Here is a 13,713-nt window from a genome sequence, read left to right as displayed (position 1 = left end):
TTTATGTAACTAACACTAACCTTCCTTTCTCCTTTGCCATAAAAACCCTAACAGGGCGCCTGGGTGGCTCAGATGGTTAAGCGTCTGCCTTCGGCTCAGGTCATGATCCCAGGGTCCTGGGATCGAGTCCCGCATCGGGCTCCCTGCTCCTTGGGAGCCTGCTTCTCCTCTGCCTCTCCCTCTCTCTCTCTCTCTCTCTCTGTCTGTCTCTCATGAATAAATAAATAAAATCTTTAAAAAAAAATAAAATAAATAAAAATAAAAAAAATAAAAACCCTAACAATATTTACACACAGAATAATGAAATTGCTTATGGCATTGAGTGTGAGGATGATTTAACAGGGATATACTTATCCCCACACTCATCAAGTTGTATATATTAAATATGTACAGCTTTTTGTATATCAATCATACCTCAATAAAGTAGCTCTTAAAAGTTAAATCACTGGGGCAACTGGGTGGCTCTGTTGGTTGTGTCTGCCTTCGGCTCAGGTCATGATCCCAGTGTCCTGGGATTGAGCCCCACATCAGGCTCCCTACCCAGCAGGATTCTGCTTCTCCCTCTCCCTCTGCCTCTCCCCCCAAATCATGCTCTCTCTCTCAGTCTTGCGTGCTCTCTCTTTCTCTCTCAAATAAAATTAAAAAAAAATTTTTTTAAAGTGAAATCATTAAGATAGTAAGTACAATGAAGAACATAAACCACTATAGATAACGCCTATGGTTGATCTTTGTGGGAAGTCAACATGTTCTGAGACATGAATGACAAGGAAAAGCCAGAAATTGATAATCTACCCCAGCCAGACAGAAGGCTATATGGCTGAGATAAGCTAGTAAAAATTCTAAAGGATAAATAAAGTACACATGCTGAAGTGTTATGGATAGGAGCTGTAGGAGATGGTGGCCAGGTATGTGGGGACCAGATCTTAGCAGGTATTGTAGACTATAAATAAGAGGCTGGAATTAATTTTAAGTTTTTGAGACTCTATGGCAGTTAATCAAATGCTAGTGATTAGTCTTGTCTGAATTAAAAATTCAGGTCCTTTCAACGCTACCAATATTATACCCACATCTGTTTTCATAAGAGAGCTGGGGAGGTGGGCATGGGGAAACATGTAGAGTTGATTTGAAAATAGATAAGAATTGCTTTGGGAAAAAAAAATCATTATCACATACCACTTAGATTTTAGGGAAAGAAAAAAAGACAAAAAGGAAATAAAGAAAATAAAGCATATTTCTCCCAAAGGAAAGAGAAGTTAGAAAACCCAGCCAAGAGATTAGTAGGTCTTTAAATTATTTACAGATTTAAACAGTATGTCTTCTGCTTGGATATGTAGTGATATTTGAGTTTTATTAATTTTTTATTGATCAGGTAATGTATGGAAAGAATGGAAATATGAAAAATAGTAGGCACAGGTTGGAATGTGTTGTAAACTTAGACATGTAAAGAAAGATTGTCAATAGTAAATGAGAAAGGGCCATTTGAATAATGAGTAATAGATGAGGGTGAGGTTGGGATAGGAGAATTAGACATCCACAATTATTTTTAAGAATCTAAAAAATTTTGCATATATATTTTTCCAGTTTTATTGAGATATGAAAATCTGCCAACAATAAAGCTGCATCCTGCAAGGCAACTAAAGGCGAGTGTCTGCTTCCCCTTCCAGATCAGGCATGGAACTCCCAGTTCTTCATAATCCCCCCACCCTCTTGTATGCTCTCGCCACCACCCAGCACACCTGTCTGGTTTCATTCATTAATATTATCATTCTCAACTTTGTAGGCATTTGGAGGCCCCTAGTCTACAACATTGTGCACATCTCAGTGGAAACTGAACCGTCAGACTCTCTAATGCAGTACCTTCTTCATAAATCTGGGTATTTAACTCTTTCTCTCTTTCCTATATTTGGGAAAATAATAACTGTATGTATGTGTATGTTATGTAATGTGTGTATCTCTTTGCATCTCTCTCTATATACATATATAAATAGAAAAAGAAAAAGATACAGACACACACACACATCCGAATATACATACATAGTTACCATCTCCCCACATATTTCCTCCTATTTGCAGAGCCTGGTAAAAAGAGGGTAAAAGGCATAACAAAGATGGTGGCCATATGGTTTTTTGGTCTAGAATTATAACAAGCCCACAGGTGATCTTGATTCTAAATGAACCTTCTCAACAGTTAATGGCTTCTTGTGGTACCAATGACACCTGCATTTTTTAAAGTAAAGAAAGGGCAAATTCACTATATTGGCATCCTTGGCTTTCGGGTACCTGTTTGCTTTTGTTGTCGCCAAAGGTTATTGGGACAAAGCAGAAATGACAGATTGTCTGGAGACCATAAGGCTGGTAGCAGCCCACGGCAGTCCAGACAGCACCAGGGAGCAAACCTTCCACAGACTGCCAGGCCCTGTGCTCTTTCATCAGGACTGCTAACGGATGCAGGTGGCCTGAAGATCAGGACACCCTTGTATAACACAGGAGAAATACTGAGTATTTCCTTCCCACCTGTTCCATTTGGCTCTTCTTCATTTGATACAAATATCCTCAGGAACAAAGAGGACTTGCTTTTAAGGAGAGGTCAAATATCCTCTTTTTTATATCCATAAGAATAAAAAATAAATGCAAACCTAAGGAAAAACAAAACAAAACTATAAGCAAATAAAGCTTGTTTATCAGAAGCAGAAAGGGGCAGAGATAACCACAAGGTCAAAGATTTCTATAACTATGACAGATAGTATGTGTGATTTTTTTTTAAAGATTTTATTTATTTATTTATTTGTTAGAGAGGGAAAGAGAGAGAGAGCACAGCAGGGGGAGTGGCAGACAGAGGGAGAAGCAAGCTCTCCGCCGAGCAAGGAGCCCCATGTGGGACTTGATCCCAGGACACTGGGATTATGACCTGAACCAAAGGCAGACGCTTAACCGACTGAGCCACCCAGGCATCCCAGGATGTGTGATCTTAACCTTTCCCTGCCCTGGAGAGAATTATCTCTTGCATGTATTTGGTCAATTCCCTGGACAAAAGCATAACCTCCCTGGGAATATTTGTCTTACAGGGTATATCTCAACCACTCCAAAGTCTTCTCCAACCTCTATGGTGGAACTTTTGTTTTAGATCGATTTCTAAGTTTTATTTCTCCCATTGAATAGCAGGTTTTCCCTTCCTTATTCTCCTTATTCTCTTCCCTTGCAACCCAGGCTCCACAGGACTTGCCCAGTGCTCACAGCCTCTGGCTGTATCTGTCTGTCCCTGGATCCTGAGACTCACTGCCCAAGTGAGCCACAGTGGAGGGTCAGCATATCCCGAAGCAAAGCTACTGTGCTGCTGAATTGCCCACAACCTCAGCCCTGATTGACTCCAAGGACTGTGCTCCTAACCTCAGCAGAATTTCACTAAAACCACAAGAAAAAGAATGAAGGGACAAAATGCACTGTGAGCTCAGAGATGAGTGTATCAGCTGGAGTTCAGAAAATTAGGGAAGAATGTGACTTCAGCCACCCCAAATGGATAGTGTCTGCATAAATAGACCAAAAGTAGGCAGCATCACAAGAGGGAGAACACAAGACAAAGGTGCCAATTCAGGAATATCTGAAGTGTGTTGGGAGAATGATGAGAAAGCAGGCTGTTTAAGCTATTTTATTTTTAAATAGGGGACCAATAATGGAAGCTTGCCTTGTAAGACCATGTTCTAAAATCACTTGTCTTGATGTTTGACTTATTTCCATTCCCTTATTAGAAGGGGTCTAATAAAGTGCAGTACTTATGAGTATAGATTCCACTCTAGAAAGATCAAATTCAGATTTCCTCTGGCACTATCTATGTGGACAAGGATAAATTCCATATCTTCTCTAGGTCTTGTTTTCCTGATTTAGAGTGAAAATAATACGATCTAGCTACCAGATTCACTAGAAAAATCGAAAGAGGTAATGCAAGGAAAAACTAAGTACAATGCCTAGCACATAGAATTTTTCAGGAATTATAATATATTAATAACTAATACATATTAGTTATTCAATCATCCAATACTCTTTGTATTTTTGTACTTTGTTGTAACTTTTGTGACTTTGGGCAAACCCCAATTTCCTTATCCATAAGATAGGACAATTCTTCTCATAGAGTTGTGTGATTAACTGAGATAATGTGAAGAAGAGGTTAGCTCAGTGCCTAGCATATAAAGAAGACTGTTTGCTAGCTCTGCTTATCAGTCATTATTTTATTAATGGTAATAACTGCCAGTTAAGAGTGTTGGGCAGAGTTCCAAAGCCATGCCTGCTGCTGTCACCACCTCTGCTTGTGTAAATAAAATATAATAATTCATAAAATTTGTACAGAGAAAAGGAAAACTTAACCTTGAAAATAGACACCAGATTACAAAAGAGATGGAATTAGAGAAAACCTTGCTTAAAATATCATGCATGATACTTTGGTTTCTCTTCCATGTTTCCTCCTTCTCTAGACTTCTCTCTGTTCCCCAGTTCTCCTCCCCACTTTCTTCCATGATCCACATCCTGCCCACAATTTTCAGACTGTCTTCATCCCTGTACTGTATGAAATAGAGGAAAAGGTCATATAAAGAAGTTGCAATGGAATGGGTAGCCCTTTATCACATGGGACCCTACTCCCTTAAACAGCTAATTTTATCAAGGCTTGAAAATGGACAGAAAGTTTCTTCAAGGAATTTGGAAGTTGAGTCATTTGAATGTTATGTTTGAACTAAAATGTGACAATAGAATTATCTGATAGCACTTAATTTCTTACCATGTGACAAGTATTGGCTAATAACTGCATATATAGTATAGTGTGATCCAATTGTTAACTATATCTTTCTTATTTAAAAACAGAGGACTAAAGTAAATTGGGGAAGTCATCACAACTAATGGACTTTTGTTAATTCAGAGTCTTTGATAACAAAGAAACTCTTAAATTCGATTATATAACCCGAAAACTCCAAACCAAAAAAGGAAAAATAAGTTTCTGGCTAATCAGTTGGTGGGCATTTATGGGCAAGCCTTCTTCTCTCTAGCCATGGACTTCCAAATTTGTAATGTCAGTAGATATGTTTGAGACATCTTTACAATTTTATGTTTCTATAATTTTATATGAACCCTCAGTAGATTTCTCAAACTGACATTTCCTACATCTCCCTGGGAAATTCCTGGAACCATTTAAATCAAAAGGCAACTAGAGGATAATGGATTATACCAGCATATGAATGGAAAATACCTATCACTCCTGTTCAAACTTTCTCATTCCTCTTCCAAGGCAGATATTGCTAGTCAATCACCATACTCATTCATGCCAAGCAAGACTGGATGAATCCTCATTATCCCACTAAAAACCAGACTGACATGTGAGATAAAACTTACTTGTCAACAGATCTACATGACGCTGAAATGCTACCTTACAAAGAGCTGATTTCACATGCATCATTCGAACACACAGGTTGCAATGCTAGGGCCAAAATGTTTTCCCCATGTCTTTCCTGCATCCTTCCTGGGTAACCTGACCTAGCACAGTTCTATCTCTCTTTTGATCTCAACTCTTTCTCTTTTTTTTAATAGCCAGAAAACTCTTTGCCTAGGCCTTGATTATATTCAATGGGAAGCATGATTATACAATGTCTTATAGAGTTAAATAAGATTTTCTTATGTTCATTCATTCACTCATTATTCAACAAATATTTGCTAATTTGCTTTTATGTACTAGGCACTGACCTAGGCACCATGAATAAAATACGAAGAAGATAGACACAGATTCTCCACTTATGGAACTCCATCTCTCACGGCAGTTAAGCAACAACTGAAAAGTGTAATAAATGGGTTATAGGAGCATAAAGTAAAAGCATCTGGGATATAAAAGAAGTCTTCCTGGAGAAAATGCAGGCTGAATTCTAGAGGATATGTAGGAATTAGAGAAGTACAGATAAGAGGAATAGAGTTTCCACAAAAAAGGGGGGCATGGGGAGTAAATATCTAGAGCCAGATGAAAAACAACTAGGGCACTTTGTGAGAAGGATGGGAAAAACAGGCTAGTGAATTAATGAAGGACAGAGAATTCAGTTAAGTCTCAGATGTAAGGTGGAGCATTGCAAGAGATGGGGTTGAAGGTCAATGAAGGGGTCTGTTAATAACTGTTCTTGAAAGTAATCAAAACCAAGTGTGGATAACTTTTTAGAAAATAAAGGAACTTACTGAACTGGTTAAATCACATAGTTATTAGAGGAGCTATGTAGCCAGATCCCAAGAAATACAGGAATTAGAAAATTCCCAGGGAACTCAGTTGCAGGAATTCATGACATTTTCTTTAAGGCACATTCACTGCATTAACTTAACTCCAACCACTTTGGGTCGTATTGGGCACAATGTGGATTCAGTTCTTGGAAGACTGTGATTGGTCTAGCTTGTGTCATGTACTCACTCCTTAAAGAGATCCTGTAGTTGGCAGTTCTAACAGAATACCGTGAAATGGGAGAGTAGTTTCTTTCAAAACAAATATGCATGGAACATGCTGTGCTAACAAAAGGAGCTAGAATAAAAGGAATAAAAGGCAACAGACCCAAGAGACGCCTACTATATCATTATGGGAAATGTGAATGCTAAACTGAGAGCAATGGAGTGACACTGGAGAGTTAATACAGGAGAATAATATGAGCAGGCCTGTATTCAAGGAAACACATAAGGAAGAGTGGATTAGGGGTGGATCATCCTGGGGGCTGCAGGCGTAGAGGTATATAAGGATGGATGGAGATTTGTACAAAGGAAAAGTAGGAGGTGCAGAGAGAAGAAAATTGGTTCAAGAGACATTAATCCTGTAGAATGAAAAGGGCAAGAGATACTATATGTATCATAGCAGCTAGCATATTTCCAGGAACAAAGCAGGAGCTCAGCAAATATCTATTGATATGACTTAAATGCAGAATCCTCTGGCTTAGGAGGAGCTTTAAATTTTGGCATTTGTATACATTCTATGCATTACAATATCTACATTTTTCCTAACTTGTTCTTCATTTTTCACATCATTTACAATAATTATTTTTAATTCCACAATTTTATAGTTTGTTGCCTAATTGTAAGTGCACACTTGTTCATAGGGAGAATATAATCATTCTATTTGAATGAGAATCTTCATCTGAGAAGAAAAAGGATCATGTAGGAAAAAACAGTGTTGCTTAAAATGCAAGACAGTAGAAAACCTTAGTAAGAGAACACGTGGGAATAATTGTGATAAATATTCTAAAACTTTAGGTTTGTTAATAGTAGTGGCTTTTAAAAAGCTCAAATTTCAGCTTCTCTCTCTTTCATAACTCTAACACACACAGCAATGTTCTTAACCCATTTCTTTTTCTTTTTCCTTTCCTTTTTTTTTCTTTTTGAGAGAGTGCGAGAGCACTTAACTGAGACACCCAGGCACCCCTACCCATTTCTGAGAAAACAGAAATAATTGACTCTGCACATGGAATTTGACAGCAATTAATCAGAAGATACAGATGTTAATATTTTGATATAATCTGATATTAATTAATTAAATAACTTTACTTGTTAAGTTAGTAGAATGGCCCAAATTGCAAATAATTTTACGTTTCTCGAAAAGAGAGAGATGAGCAAGGGAAAAAGAAAATCACCAAAGTTCCAAAGCAAAACAAAAGGAAAACATTCTGGAGAGAAAGCTGCTATAGCATACTGACTCCAGTAGAGATTTGGGAGTTACTGATGAAAATCTGTAGTCATCACCCTATGCACCACTGTCACAAAAAGAAGAAAATGAGAAAGCAGAGCCAGGGCTCAAGAGAGTCAGAATTGAAATATAAATTAAATGTAATCATGCCATGTATTACCACCTCTGCTCCCGCACAGCTCGAAAACCCATTTCGGTATAAACACAGGGCCATGCTGTTCCATCTGTCACAGATTGACCTCAAAGGGGGAAAAAAAATGATCTATTCTCACAACTGAAGCTTACTCTTGATTAAGGGAATGTGATTGTAAGGGCAGTTTCAGCACACCATTGCAATTCAAATGAACTCTTCAAATTTAAAAGAATCTCATTGATCAACCTGGCAGTAAACCTTTCCTTTTCTTCCCCTATTAGTCTCTCTATCTTTTTTTATTGTTGAGCTATATGTTATAATATATATTATTAAAAGCTACCATTCTACTCTCTACTTTCATTCTACTGAATATTGAGGATAACAAAATGGTTAAAATGTAAGAAAAAGATAGGACACATAAGATACCAGAAGAAATAAACATAAGACAGACAACTACTATTATCTTCAAAGTGCTGGAAAAAAAATACTGACAAACTAGAATTTAGTGTGCACCTAAATTATCATTTTAAAGTGAGAGAAAAAATAAAGACATGTTCAGACTTATAAAGAATGTGTGAGTTTACAAATTAACTTTACTAAAGTAGTTATTAATCAATGTAATCCAGAATCCAGAAGGAAAGTAAACAATATAAATAATGAAATAACAAACTCCTAAACTCTATATAGTTTAATTAAATATACTTTCATTAGCAAAACTAAGTTCAATTAACTAATTGTTTAAAAATAATTTTTTTAATTTGTTTTGTCAGCTTCTGGCTATAATGGAATAACTAAGATCAAATGTACCTTCTCATTGCAAACAATTAGAAAACTGGAATAACACAAAAATCCACAGTATTCAGACATTAAAAGATAGACAAGAAAGACCGTGATCACAGAGAAAAGGGAAACAACTGAGGTGAGAGCTGTGATCATCCCAGCTTTCTGTCTAGGTACAATATCCTAATGTCTCAGCAAGGGTGGTGTTAAGTGGGGGAGCATGGTGGTCTCATGGACACGAAATGATGCTCAACGTCATTAATCATCAGGGAAATTCATATTAAAACCACAACAGGCGGGTTGGCTGGGTGGCTCAGTCATTAAGCATCTGCCTTCGGCTCAGGTCATGATCCCAATGTCCTGGGATCGAGCCCCACATCGGGCTCTCTGCTGAGCGAGAAGCCTGCTTCTCCCTCTCCCACTCCCCCTGCTTGTTTTCCCTCTCACTGTGTCTCTCTCTGTGTCAAATAAATAAATAAAATCTTAAAAAAAAAAAAAAACCCACACACACAACAGGGGCAGCTGGGTGGCTCAGTCAGTTAAGTGTGCGGCTCTTGATTTCCGCACAGGTCATGATCTCAGGGTTGAAAGATCCAGCCCCGCATTGGCTTAGGCTCTCAGCAGGGAGTCTGCTTGAGATTCTCTCCCTCTGCCCCTCCCCCTGCTCGTGCATGCTCTAAATAAATAAATAAATAAATAAATAAAATCTTAAAAATAATCAAACCACAACACATACTAACCCCTACACACCCACCAAAGCAGCTAAAATTAAAAATATTGAAGGATGTGGACTCATCATGTGATCTAGCAATTGCCCACCCAGGTATTTGCCCAAGAGAAATGAAACAGGTCCATGTGAAGATTTGTACATGATATATATAGAAACTTTATTCATAATAATAAAAACAGAGAGGGAAACAACCCAAATGTCCATCAACAAATGAGTGGATAAATAGTTTGTAATATGTTTATTCCATAGAGCATTATTTACAAATAAATGGAACAAAGTACTAACATACATAGCATCATGAATAAAAGCCAAAAATATGCTGAGTGAAGGAAGACGGACAGAAGAGACTGGGCACTTCATTTCACATTTCACATAAATGATTTCATTTATGTGAAATTCTAGAAAAGAAAAATCTAATTGAGAGTGACGGAAAAGAGGTTAGTATTTGCCTGGGTCCAAGAAAGTGAGAGACTGATAGAAATTGAGCTTCATTGAGATTAAACAGGCAAATTATTTCCTAATTTGTTGAAACTACACACTTTCGTTGTTTTTAAGCTATACCTTAATATAGCTTATTAAAATGTGATAATGAAAAATCTAGGGAAACATCATACAGCTAATACACATATGAAAAGATGTTCAACTTTATCAGGATTTAGGGAAATGCAATAATACGCTATAATCAAATTTGCAAAAATTAAAATGTCTGAAAATACCAGCTGTGGACAAGGATGTGGCGAATCATGAAATCTCATACTTGGGATGTGGGAGTGTCAATTGATACAACAGCTGTGGACAATCTCAGGTAGATTTGGAGTATGCTGACTCTAGGGAGCTACCTGTACAATGACACTTGTAGTCAGATGGCCTTGGTTCAAATCATCTTATCTAATTATCATAAACTTTTGAGTCCTTATTTGTAAAGTGAGGATAATGAGTAGAGCCACTTCATAAAAATGTTAGCAGCAGATCAGTTAATATATGTAATATATGTAAAATCTTAGAACAATGCCTGGTTTGATCTTAGAAGGTTACACAGGGAATTTTAATTCTTTCAACATTTATTTTTGCTTTTTTCTTTGAAAAATACTTGAAGCAAATTGGATAATGTCACATTTTGTAAACCATGTGTTGAGTCACAGATGTTTATATTACTCTATTTGAATGGTTCAAGATACTGGAATTTTATCTTAAAATCATAATTCGTCATGTCTTTATAAAAAGTAAGAAAATAAAGGATAGGCATATAAACTTTACAGTTTTCTTACACTGGAGCTAATTGATTTGCTCATTGTATCAGCAAGCCCCAGCAGCAATTATATTTATAGTCCCTCCTCTAAACTAATGAGACTTATTATCAGCATAGCTTTCAAACATATTTCACATTTACATTTTCATACACATTTTCATCCATGTATACATACCCTTGTAGTTTTACCAGATATGGATACTAAAATTGAATTTACATTACTAAATATTAATATAAAATGTTTCATTTTTTCATTGTATCTAATATAATTTCTTTTACTAAGATTTTGCCTTCATTATTTTTTGAAAACTTTTTTATTTTGCTTAATTCCTTTATACTCTAGTCAGGTTTAAAGATGGGGAGCCTAGACTCAAGCATCTGGAAGTAAGTTGCTTTTTTTTATGAGTTTAACTGTTGATTTTATGCATTGCTCAGAGAAGCATTAACTTTTTATCCTAGTGCTCCAGATTCCATTATTGGTTATAATGTTTTTTGAAAGAGCATTTTTAATTATATCAAAAGTTATTTCTGAACATTTTCCAGAAATCAGTGGATAAAAGTATGTAATTTCAACATTTCCCTTAGAGGAAAATTGAGTTGGTGGACTGAATAATCTGAGAATTAATAAAATTAAATTAAAAATTCCTTTTTGTGAAAGAGAGAGAAAGGGAGAGAGAGAGACAGACAGAGAGACAGAGAGACAGAGGGAGAGAGAAGGAAGGAAAGAGAAAGAATGCAATGAAACTAATAAAATACTAGTTTGTAACAAAAGGTCTTCCTCATACAGACTCTCATGAAGCTGAGATTTAGAGCATTAGATCCATCACTAAAATAAACAATAGATGCAGTGAGAAACAAGAACAAATATTTGCTAAATAGATTTAAAATAAAAAAACATGTTTGTGGATTATTTGTTCTTTGGGTGTTGAGTTTGATAAGTTCTTTATAGATTTTGGATACTAGCCCTCTATCTGATATGTCATTTGCAAATATTTTGTCCCATTCTGTCGGTTGTCTTTTGGTTTTGTGGACTGTTTCTTTTGCTGTGCAAAAGCTTTTTATCTTGATGAAATCCCAAGAGTTCATTTTTGCCCTTGCTTCCCTTGCCTTTGGCGATGTTTCTAGGAAGAAGTTGCTGTGGCTGAGGTCGAAGAGGTTGTTGCCTGTGTTCTCCTTTAGGATTTTGATGGACTCCTGTCTCACATTTAGGTCTTTCAACCATGTGGAGTCTATTTTTGTGTGTGGTGTAAGGAAATGGTCCAGTTTCATTCTTCTGCATGTGGCTGTCCAATTTTGTCAACACCATTTGTTGAAGAGACTGTCTTTTTTCCATTGGACATTCTTTCCTGCTTTGTCAAAGATGAGTTGACCATAGAGTTGAGGGTCCATTTCTGGGCTCTCGATTCTGTTCCATTGATCTATGTGTCTGTTTTTGTGCCAGTACCGTACTGTCTTGATGATGACAGCTTTGTAATAGAGCTGAAAGTCCGGAATTGGGATGCCGCCCGCTTTGCTTTTCTTTTTTAACATCCCTCTGGCTCTTCGGGGTCTCTTCTGGTTCCATACAAATTTTAGGATTATTTGTTCCATTTCTTTGAAAAAAGTGGATGGTATTTTGATGGGGATTGAATTGAATGTGTAGATTGCTCTAGGTAGCATGGACATCTTCACAATGTTTGTTCTTCCAATCCATGAGCATGGAACGTTTTTCCATTTCTTTGTGTCTTCTTCAATTTCTTTCATGAGTATTTTATAGTTTTCTGAGTACAGATCCTTTGCCTCTTTGGTTAGATTTATTCCTAGGTATCTTATGTTTTTGGGTGCAATTGTAAATGGATGGGCAGAAGACATGAACAGACATCTTTCCAAAGAAGACATCCAAATGGCCAACAGACACATGAAAAAGTGCTCACCATCACTCGGCATCAGGGAAATCCAAATCAAAACCTCAATGAGATACCACCTCACACCAGTCAGAATGGCTAAAATTAACAAGTCAGGAAACGACAGATGTTGGCAGGGATGCAGAGAAAGGGGAATACTCCTACACTGCTGGTGGGAATGCAGGCTGGTGCAACCACTCTGGAAAACAGTATGGAGGCTCCTCAAAAAGTTGAAAATAGAGCTACCATACGATCCAGCAATTGCACTACTGGATATTTACCACAAAGATACAAATGTAGGGATCGGAAGGAGTATGTGCACCCCAATGTTTATAGCAGCAATGTCCACAATAGTCAAACTGTGGAAAGAGCCAAGATGTCCATCGATAGATGAATGGATAAAGAAGATGTGGTGTATATATACAATGGAATATCATGCAGCCATCAAAAGGAATGAGATCTTGCCATTTGCAATGACGTGGATGGAACTGGAGGGTGGTATGCTGAGTGAAATAAGTCAATCAGAGAAAGACATGTATCATATGACCTCACTGATATGAGGAATTCTTAATCTCAGGAGACAAACTGAGGGTCGCTGGAGTGGTGGGGGGTGGGAGGGATGAGGTGGCTGGGTGATAGACATTGGGGAGGGTATGTGCTACGGTGAGCGCTGTGAATTGTGCAAGACTGTTGAATCACAGATCTGTACCTCTGAAACAGATAATGCAATATATGTTAAGAAAAAAAAAAAGAAGAAGATAGCAGGAGGGGAAGAATGAAGGGGAGTAAATCAGAGGGGGAGATGAACCATGAGAGACGATGGACTCTGAAAAAGAAACTGAGGGTTTTAGAGGAGAGGAGGGTGGGGGGATGGGTTAGCCTGGTGATGGGTATTAAAGAGGGCACGTTCTGCGTGGAGCACTGGGTGTTATGCACAAACAATGAATCATGGAACACTACATCAAAAACTAATGATGTAATGTATGGTGATTAACATGACAATAAAAAAATTAAAGAAAAAATGTTTGTGGATATTTCCTAAAATATAAAGAGAGTAAATGCTTTTTAGCTACTAGGATTTCATTTTCCTTATTTTTTAACACAAAATTAATTACAGTGTTGGTTTTTATCCTCTGGGTGGTGGCATTGAAGATGATATTTATTATTTTTGAGCTTTATGTTCTAATAAAACATATATTACTTTTGGAAAATTTTACTGTTAAAAATTTATCTGGGAATCTCAGAAAAGCACAA

This window comes from Callorhinus ursinus, unplaced genomic scaffold (genome assembly GCF_003265705.2).
Source record: "Callorhinus ursinus isolate GAN/ISIS: 27379988/994484 unplaced genomic scaffold, GSC_fseal_2.0 scaffold3, whole genome shotgun sequence".
Classification (NCBI taxonomy): Eukaryota; Metazoa; Chordata; class Mammalia; order Carnivora; family Otariidae; genus Callorhinus; species Callorhinus ursinus.
The sequence above is the reverse complement of the archived record's forward strand: the minus strand, read 5'-3'. Positions refer to the sequence as shown.